This window comes from Hylobates moloch, unplaced genomic scaffold (assembly GCF_009828535.3).
Source record: "Hylobates moloch isolate HMO894 unplaced genomic scaffold, HMol_V3 SCAFFOLD_3, whole genome shotgun sequence".
Classification (NCBI taxonomy): domain Eukaryota; kingdom Metazoa; phylum Chordata; class Mammalia; order Primates; family Hylobatidae; genus Hylobates; species Hylobates moloch.
In genome coordinates, this window is record NW_026652278.1 from 96,978,597 (window position 1) to 96,988,471 (window position 9,875).

Sequence of the window (9,875 nt, forward strand, 5' to 3'; positions counted from 1 at the left end):
CAACCTCAGTGTTTCTGAGTTTATGGGGCTCTGTGGGGCTGCCTCCTACGTAACCACCTGCATGGCTGGCTTTGTTGGTGACTCGGCGTCTTGACCAACCCCTGTGATTCCTGGATCGCTTTACTCTTCCTGGTGCAAGCCAGTGATGGAGAAACACCTCTTCCTTTAGGAAAGCCAAAATTTTTAGTAGGAAGTAGGGAAGAGTTGTATTTTAATAAGCAAATAGTGAAAACAGCAAGACAGTAAGCTCTTTCAGAATTGGTATAATTGAGAAGAGACAAATGACTCTGGTTAACAGAGCTATTTAGTACATAATATGTTGGCGGGGCACAGTGGCTCATGCCTGTAATCCCAGCACTTTGGGAGGCCGAGGCAGGTGGATCACCTGAGGTCCGGAGTTCGAGACCATCCTGGCCAACATGGTAATACCCCATCTCTACTAAAAATACAAAAATCAGCCAGGCACGGTGGCACATGCCTGTAGTCCTGTAATCCCAGCTACTCAGGAGGCTGAGGCAGGAGAATTGCTTGAATCCAGGACGCAGAGGCTGCAGTGAGCTGAGATCACACCACTGCATTCCAGCCTGGGCAACAGAGAGAGACTCTGGCTCAAAAAAAATAAAATAAATACATACATAATATATTAACCAATAATTTTTAGCAAATATTTATAACACTAAGACTGTAATGAAAACAGGTGTGATCTTCTGATGACTGAGCTAGACCATAAGTTGCTTGAGGATGGGGGCCATCTGCGCATCTCCCAGAGCCTTCCCCTCCCTTATTGCTGATCTGTGTGGCCCTTGCCTCTCCCCGGGGTCATCTCTGTGAACATCCAGTGTCCTTGTACTAAATGGATGGAGTGAAGCACTTGTTACCAATAATGATAGCAATAACAATCACATATCTCTTCGAACACTTTTGCGTACATTCTCCCATTTGATTCTTGCAACCAACCATGCAAGCTTTATAGGGAAATATTGCCATCTCCATTTTACAAATGAGAAAACTGAAACTCGGAAGGTTAAATGACATGACTGCAACTCTAGTTAATGAGAGACCCAGGACCCCAATTCTGTGGGGCTGGGAGTTTGTCCACTTCTCCTCTGAGCTCTGATGCTGGAAGGAAAAGCCCCGTCAGCATGTGCAGAGATCACATGGTGAGAAAGGAAGCCAGAGAGAGCCAAAGGAGGTGCCACACTCGCTTTAACAACTAGCTCTCATGGGAACGAATAGCGTGAGAACTCACCAGCTTCCCCCCGACCCCCTCATAGGGAGGGATCACCCCCATGACCCAAACACCTTCCATTAGGCCCCAACTCTGATACTGGAATTCCAGTTTCAACATGAGATTTGGAGGTGTCAAGCAACCATATCCAAACTATAGCAATACTCCACGTCACTAATGATCAGGGAAGTGCAAACCAGAACTGTGAAGAGATACCACCTCACTACTGTTAAGATGGTCATCATATATGTTAAAAAAACAACAACAGAAAGCAACAAATGCTGACAAGAATGTAGAGAAGGGGGAACCCTTGTGGACTATTGGTTGGAATGTAAGATGGTGCAGCTGTTATGGAAAATAGTATGGAGGTTTCTCAAAAACTTAAAACTAGAACCACCATATGATCCAGCAATCTTGTTTCTGGCTATTCTTCTAAAAAGAATTGAAAGCAGGGTCTCAAAGAGATATTTCCACTCCCCTGGTCATTGCAGCATTATTCTCTATAGCCAAGAATTGGAAACAACCTAAATGTCCCTCAAGGGATGAATGGATAAAGAAATTGTGGTAATATACATACAATGGGATGTTATTCTGCCTTAAAAAAGAAGGAAGGCCAGGTGCGGTGGCCCACACCTGCAATCCTGGCACTTTGGGAGGCCTAGGTGGATGGATCACTTGAGTCCAGGAGTTCAAGTCCAGCTTGCCAACATGGTGAAACCTTGTCTCTACTGAAAATACAAAAATTAGCTGGGTGTGGTGGGGGGCGCCTGTGATCCCAGCTATTCAGGAGGCTGAGGCGGGAAAACCGCTTGAACCCAGGAGACAGAGGTTGCGGTGAGCCAAAATGGCACCTCTGCACTCCAGCCTGGGCAGCAGAGGGAGACTCCATCTCAAAAGAGGAAGGAGGAGGAGGAGGAGGAAGAAAATTTCTGCCATATGCATGGATGAACTTTGAGGAGATTATGCTAAATGCAATAAGCAAATCCCAAATCAACACACACTGCATGCACAATTCCGCTTATATGAGGCAGCTAAAGTAGTCAAACTGATAAAAGCAGAAAGTAAAATAGTTACCAGGAGCTGACGGGAGGGGGGAATGGGAAGTTGCTGTTTAATGGGCATAACATCTTAGTCATGCAAGATGAAAAAGTTATGGATATCTGTTTTACAAAAATATGCAAGTAAATAACAATACTGTACTATACACTTAAAAGTGTGTTAATGGCTGGGTGTGGTGCCTCATGCCTGTAATCCCAGCACTTTGGGAGGCTGAGGCAGGTAGATCACCTGAGGTCAGGAGTTCGAGAGCAGCCTGGCCAACATGGTGAAACCCAGTCTCTACTAAAAATACAAAAATTAGCTAGGCCTGGTGGTGGGCGCTTGTAATCCCAGCTACTCGGGAGGCTGAGGCAGGAGAATTGCTTGAACCCTGGAGGCAGAGGTTGCAGTGAGCTGAGATCTCACCACAGCACTCCAGCCTGGGCAACAGGAGGAAAAACTCCATCTCAAAAAAAAAAAAAAGTGTGTTAAGAAGGCAGATTTCACGTTAGGTGTTTTTCTTTTTTTTTTTTTAATCACAATACAATAATGAGGGTTAGCTTGGACACCTAATTTTTTACCTATTTTCCCCTTATTATTGAATTATAAGCAATTTTCTTCTTGTCATTAAATATCTTGGAAAACAAAATAAACAAGTCATAAATTGTGAAGTAATGTTTGTAATACACACATCAATAAAAAAAAGAGGATCTTCCCTATAGAGTTTCCTAAAGTCAATGTTTTATATGATCATTTTTCACTCATCAGATTATCAATATATAATAAGAATGACAGTGCCTGGTCCAGAAAGGGTGTGGCAAAGGGCATTCTCTTCAATGTTGCTGGCCAGATTAACTGGTCCATACTGTTGGAGGTCAGTTTGGCATTGTCAAAAGTCTTAAAGATAGATATTCCTTTTGGCCTAGCAATTTTGCATCTCAGAATTTCTCCTAAATATTAAACAATCAAGTAATGTTACATGTACAAGAATGTTATCTAAAGCACCATAAAAACTTAAGAAAAGCCTCCAGACAAGCTTATTGAAGTAGGCCAAAAAAATTTTTTTAATTAAAAAACTTAAAAAACAACCAACCTTGATGTCTAACAACAGATGGTTGTCAGGAAATAAATGATGATATTGCTGTACTTAGAATAATATGTGGGCAGTAAAAATAATCATGTGGTTCTATGTTCCTTGACATGCAATGATATCCATCTATATGTTAAGTGTAAAGAGAGGTTAACAAAACAATATGGATGGGATGATTCTAGTTTTGTAAAGATATATTTTGTTTGTATAAGTTAACTAATTAAAAAAATCTGGAGATATATGTGTGTGTATATACATACATATATAAACAGTGGATGTCTTTGAATAGAATAAATAAAGGATGTTTTATTTTCCTCCTTACACATTTCAATATTTTTCAAGCAATTTTTTTTTTTTTTTGAGACGGAGTCTCGCTCTGTGGCCCAGGCTGGAGTACAGTGGCGCAATCTCGGATCACTGCAAGCTCCGCCTCCCGGGTTCACGCCATTCTCCTGCCTCAGCCTCTCTGAGTAGCTGGGACTACAGGTGCCCGCCACCACGCCTGGCTAATTTTTTTTGTATTTTTAGTAGAGACGGGGTTTCACCGTGGTCTCGATCTCCTGACCTCATGATCCGCCTGCCTCGGCCTCCCAAAGTGCTAGGATTACAAGCGTGAGCCACCACGCCCAGCCAAGCAATTTTTTTTCTTTTTTGAGACAGGGATCTTGCTCTGTTGCCCAGGCTGGAGTTCAGTGGCACTATCATAGCTCACTGCAGCCTCAAACTCCAGGCTAAAGTCATCCTCCCACCTCAGCCTCCTGAGTAGCTGGGACTAAGGCGTGCACCACTATGTTCAATTTTTTATTTTTGTAGAGATGGGGTCTAATTATGTTTTCCAGGCTGGTCTCAAATTTCTGAGCTCAAACGATCCTCCTGCCTTGGCCTCTCAAAGTGTTGGGATTACAGGTGTGAACCACTGCATCTGGCTTTTTTTTTTTTTTTTAATGAGCACGTGTTTACTTTAAATTGAGGGTGGTTGCAGTGGTGGTAACTTTCCTCTTTGAAAAAAACATTTCACAAAAACATAATAAAATAGTTGTGGTCCTTCTACATGAAATGACTGAGCAGTTACCAAAAGTCCAATTTTGGTTTTGCATTTTTCCCCTAAGACACAAAGCTCTGTTTTGTCCACAATGCTTCTGGCGTAGACTATGCTCCCTGTGTTCCCCTGTGTCTTCTCCCCAGCCCTTCTGAACAGGCTGGCTTGGTTCAACCTAAATAACAATCAGCTAGTTTGACTCTAAGTTAAGTCCTTGGAACAGAAGGTGCAGATTAGTTTAATCTCATAAATAAACTAATTCCTCTGGAAGCAAGGACAAGTCACAGCTTAATTCAGATCTTCTTCCAATCAATGAAATCCTCACTGGTGTGGACCAGGTGATCTGCTCAGACTAGCAGCTGGATGGGTAAGGACGCATGTGTCTGGCCAGGACCCTGGGACCCCAGCCAGTAACACACAGTACTAGTACCCTCACAGTGGCCATGTAACTTATCATTCAAACAGAAACTCTTTTTTTTTTTCTTGAGACAGAGTCTCACTCTGTCACCTAGGCTGGAGTAGAGTGGCATGATCTCAGCTCACTGCAACCTGTGCCTCCCAGGTTCAAGGAATCCTCCTGCCTCAGCCTCCTGAGTAGCTGGGATTACAGGTATGCACCACCATGCTGGCTGATTTTTGTATTTTTAGTAGAGACAGGGTTTCACCATGTTGGCCAGGCTGCTCTCGAACTCCTGACCTCAGATGATTTGCCCACCTCAGCCTCCCAAAATGCTGGGATGATAGGCGTGAGCCACCGCATCCAGCATAGAAACACTTTTGAGAGGGAAATTTAGGGTTACTTGAGGTGCCATTTCAACAAACATAAGCAGAACATTGCCAAGCAAACCAGGCTGTGGGGTCGCCCTCCCCAAGGTGCTCATGGCTTTTAAGCTGAGATGGAGGCCTGTGGTCAGTGCCTACAGAAGCACAGTCCCACCTGCTCTGCCCTACTCAGGAATTCCTGAGAAATAAGAGCAGTCAGCCTCACTGGATTTACGGGCGACTTTAGGGTCTAACAGGGAGGGCTGAAAAAGAGCTCAAAAAACAAAGGTGGGTTCTTACTTTATCTTATTTCACAAGCCTGGTTTTGTGTGTTTGGCAGGTGTTGCAGGAACCCTCTGACCGGAACCGCCCAGTAGCATGCCTGGATAGAGAAACCCTGCTCAGTGCACACTTGCAACACGAGCCGCCCTGAGTCCTCGCAGGCCTGCAGGTACAGACAGGGCCACTTGGGAGGTCACTCCTGCAGCTTCATGGGCATTGTCATCTCCAGTCTAAGGCTGGACCCTGCTCTCTGAAACCTCACTGGGTCACTTTTTTTCTTTCCTTTTTTTATTTTTATTTATTTATTTTTTGAGACAGAGTCTTGCTCTGTTGCCCAGGGTGGAGTGCAGTGGCACGACCTCGGCTCACTGCAACCTCTATCTCCCAGGTTCAGGCGAGTCTCCTGCCTCAGCCTCCTGTGTAGCTGGGATTACAGGCGCCTGCCACCACGCCTGGCTAATTTTATATTTTTAGTAAAGACAGGGTTTCACCATGTTGGCCAGGCTGGTCTCACATTCCTGACATCAAGTGATCCACCCTCCTTAGCCTCCTAAAGGGCTGGGATTACAGGCGTGAGCCACCGCACCTGGCCACACTCAGTCATTTTCTAAAGGAGATTCTCTAAAAGACTGACATCACTCTTCCTCCCAATGGTTTGAGGGATACCAAGACTACAGGTGGAAATAGGTTCCCTCCATTGGATCACTGAGCCCTTCATGGATGCTGTGCTGCCCCCCACAGCCCCTGGTGCTGCAAGGTGCCAAGAGTGACCTGTGCCATCCACAGCCTCCAATGCACCAAAGCTGTAGGGTACCCTGTGCAGAACAGGGCAACCTCCCATCTCACTCAGTGCCAACTTTTTCTTCTAAAAACTTTGGAGTCATCCTCAACTCCTCTCTTTCTCTGAAACTATACATCCCATTCATCAGGCAGTTCTATTGAGCTGCCTTCAAAATCTCCCAAGACCTTGCCTCTTGTCACCATGTTGCTGCCTTGCCCTGGTCCAAGCTACCAGCAGGTGTACCTGGGTTATGGCAGTAGCCTCCTGAAGGGTATCCCTGCCTCTCTCCTCGCCACCACCCCGCATTCAATCCATTCTCAAGACACAGCCCTTGGAAATGTAAGTTAGATCACGCCACTGCCGTGACCAAAACCCTCCAATGGGCACATCTTGCTTAGGGTGAAAGCTAACGTTCTTACCAGGCCTCCAGGCCCTGTACTATCTGCACCACGTGTGCCCTGTTACCTTTCTCCCCTTCTCTCCTCCTCATCTCCACACTGGTCACTCCATTCCTCCACACACTAGTAGTCCTCTTCTAACCTGGGGACCTTTGTGCCAGCAGTCTCCTCTTCGTATGTATGTATGTATGTATGTATGTATGTATGTATGTATTCTTGGAGACAGCATCTCCTTCTATCACTTACACCCGAGAGCAGTGGTGCAATCTGAGCTCACTGCAGCCTCGAACTCCTGGGCTCAAGCGATCCTGCCACTTCAGCCTCCTGAGTAGCTAAGAATACAGGCACGCCTAGCTGAATCTTTTTTCTTAAAATTTTTTGTAGAAATGGGGTCTTGCTATGTTGCCCAGGCTGTTCTTGTACTCCTGGGTTCAAGCAATCCTCCCACCTCAGCCTCCCAAAGTGCTGGAATTACAGGCATGAGCCACTGTGCCAAGTAGTTTCCTCTTCATGACGCTCCCTTAGCAATGGCCAAATCAAGTCTTGGCATCAATGTCACCTCTCAACCAAGTCTATTAAAATGGCAGTTGGTTCTTCTGGCTACATGCACATCTGGATTTTCTTATCCTGTCCCACTCTATATCACTTCCTACCTCCTAAATGACCGCATAATTGGCTTATCTATTATATTTACCATTTATTGTCTATTCCCCAATGTGGAAGTTTGTGGGTTTCATGATGGCAGGGGTTTGTTACTGTTGTTGTTCACTGATGTATCCTAAGTACCTGGGACAGTTTCTGGCACATAAGTAGTTGCTCCATTAATATTTGTTGAATGAATGGGCTGAGTGCAGTGGCTCATACCTGTAATCCCAGCACTTTGGGAGGTCAAAGCGGGCAGATCGCTTGAGGTCAGGAGTTCAAGACCAGCCTGGACAACATGGTAAACGCCCATCTCTACTAAAAATACAAAAATTAGCCAGGAATGGTGGCACGCGCCTGTAATCCCAGCTACTCAAGAGGCTGAGGCAGGAGAATCACTTGATCTCGAACTGCAGTGAACCGAGATGGCGCCACTGAACTCCAGCCTGGGTGACAGAACGAGACTTGGTCTCAAAAAAAATTTTTTTTCGAATGAATGAGCAAAAAGACTGTCTGTCTTTACCAACAGGCATGACACCTTGTCACTTGGGCGTTGAAGCCACCGTGCTTGTGCTCCTGCCTGTGAGTCCTAGAGTCTCTTGTGAAAATACTCCTTCCTCCTAATTCATAGGTACATCTGAATCTCAGAGATAATTACACAACTGAAATTAAACTGGTCCCAAAGATGGAAGAAAACAGGAGAAAGGGCAGGAGAACTCCCTGAATGCAGCCTCTCCGATGTGGCTCCGTATCAGAGAACACATAGGCAGTAAAATCCAGGCTTAACCTCCCAACCACCCAATGACTGCTTGGGGAGGTGAATGACAACCCCACAGGGTTGTGGCTTTGTTTGGTTATAGAGATTATTATATGCAACCACCTAATATATGGTAGGTATTTGATAAATGATTGAACCTTTGATCTGCCTTTTCAGCCCAAGAAGCATGTTTGTAATTGCCATTACAAGGTGGTTGAGCGTTTCCGAGGCTCGTTACCGTTGACTGGGCACCACCAGCTTGCTGGGTAGCTGCTTCTATCTGAGTCATGTCTGGTAGCCCTGGCTAAATAAACGAACTGACCTGGAATGGAAAGCTGAAAGATAAGAGAAATGTAGTGTGTGAAACAGTCTGACACAGTTTTGATATTTGTCCTGGCCCAAATCTCATGTTGAAATGTAATTCCCAACGTTGCAGGTGGGGCCTGGGGAGGTGTTTGGTTCATGGGGGTGGATTCCTCATGAATGGCTCGGGCTATCCCCTTGGTGATAAGTGAGCTCTCGCTCTGAGTTCACGCGAGATCTGGTCATTTAAAAGTGTGTGGGACCTCCCTCTGCACCCACCCTCAATCTCACTTGCTCCTGCTTTTGCTGTGTGACATGCCTGCCCCGCTTCACCTTCCGCCATGATTGTAAGATTCCTGAGGCCTCCCCAGAAGTCGAGAAGATGTCGGCATCACGCTTCCTATACAGCCTGCAGAACTGTGAGCCAGTGAAACCTCTTTTCTTGATAAGTTACCCAGTATCAGGTATGTCTTTACAGCAATGTAAGAACAGCCTAACACACAGTCATTGATGCAAAAACAAGTGACTAGTTAATAATGTTAATTCTCTTCATGACTTCTCTTTCTTTTCTTTTCTTTTCTTTTCTTTTCTTTCTTTTTTCTTTTTTTTTTTTTTTGAGACAGAGTTTCGCTCTTGTTGCCCAGGCTGGAGTGCAGTGGTGCCATCTCGGCTCACTGCAACCACCACCTCCCAGGTTCAGGCGATTCTCCTGCCTCAGACTCCCGAGTGCCCGGGATTACAGGCATGTGCCATCACACCTGGTTAATTTTGTAATTTTAGTAGAGATGGGGTTTCTCCATGTTGGTCAGGCTGGTCTCGAACTCCTGACCTCAGGTGATCTGCTCGCCTAGGCCTCCCAAAATGCTGGGGTTACAGGTGTGAGCCACCGCTCCCAGCCCCTCTTCATGATTTCTAATTGTAGAAAGCAACAAATGAAGATGCAGTAAAGAGCCAAATACACACACACACACACACACACACACACGTATACACACACACGTATGCACACATTCCTGGTTCAAATTAAACACTCTCAGGTGTTAACTGTGAAATCAACTTATACTGCCTTTTCTCTCAGGAAGATTTTTCAAGTTTCCTCCTCTTAAGGTTAAAAAAAAAAAAGCTCCCAGGCATTGGTTACAAAGCAGTCATTAATATGCTTGCAGTTCTGCAGAGGTAAGAGAGCACCTACTCACTGGTGAGTGCTCAACCCACTAACTAGCATCTGTTTTTGGCAAAGAGAAGAATGATGTGTCATTCAGTAGACTTGGCTTCTCCCAGCTGAATTCTGCTTCCTTTTATTCCTCTACGTGATCAGAGTAAAATAGCAAAGCTCAGAGTTAAGCAGGCCCATATGAATATCATGTCTCTTTATGTGTGTTTTTCTGTTTTAATTTATTGCTAACTCCTTAGAAAAATAAACTTCACTATCTTACTAATGCCTGCTTTTCATCCAATTATCATAGCTATAATAAATACTATTTCTTGAGCACTTTCTATGGGCCAAACACTGGGCTGGCACATTACCTACAGGATCTCATTAAGTTTTTGCAGT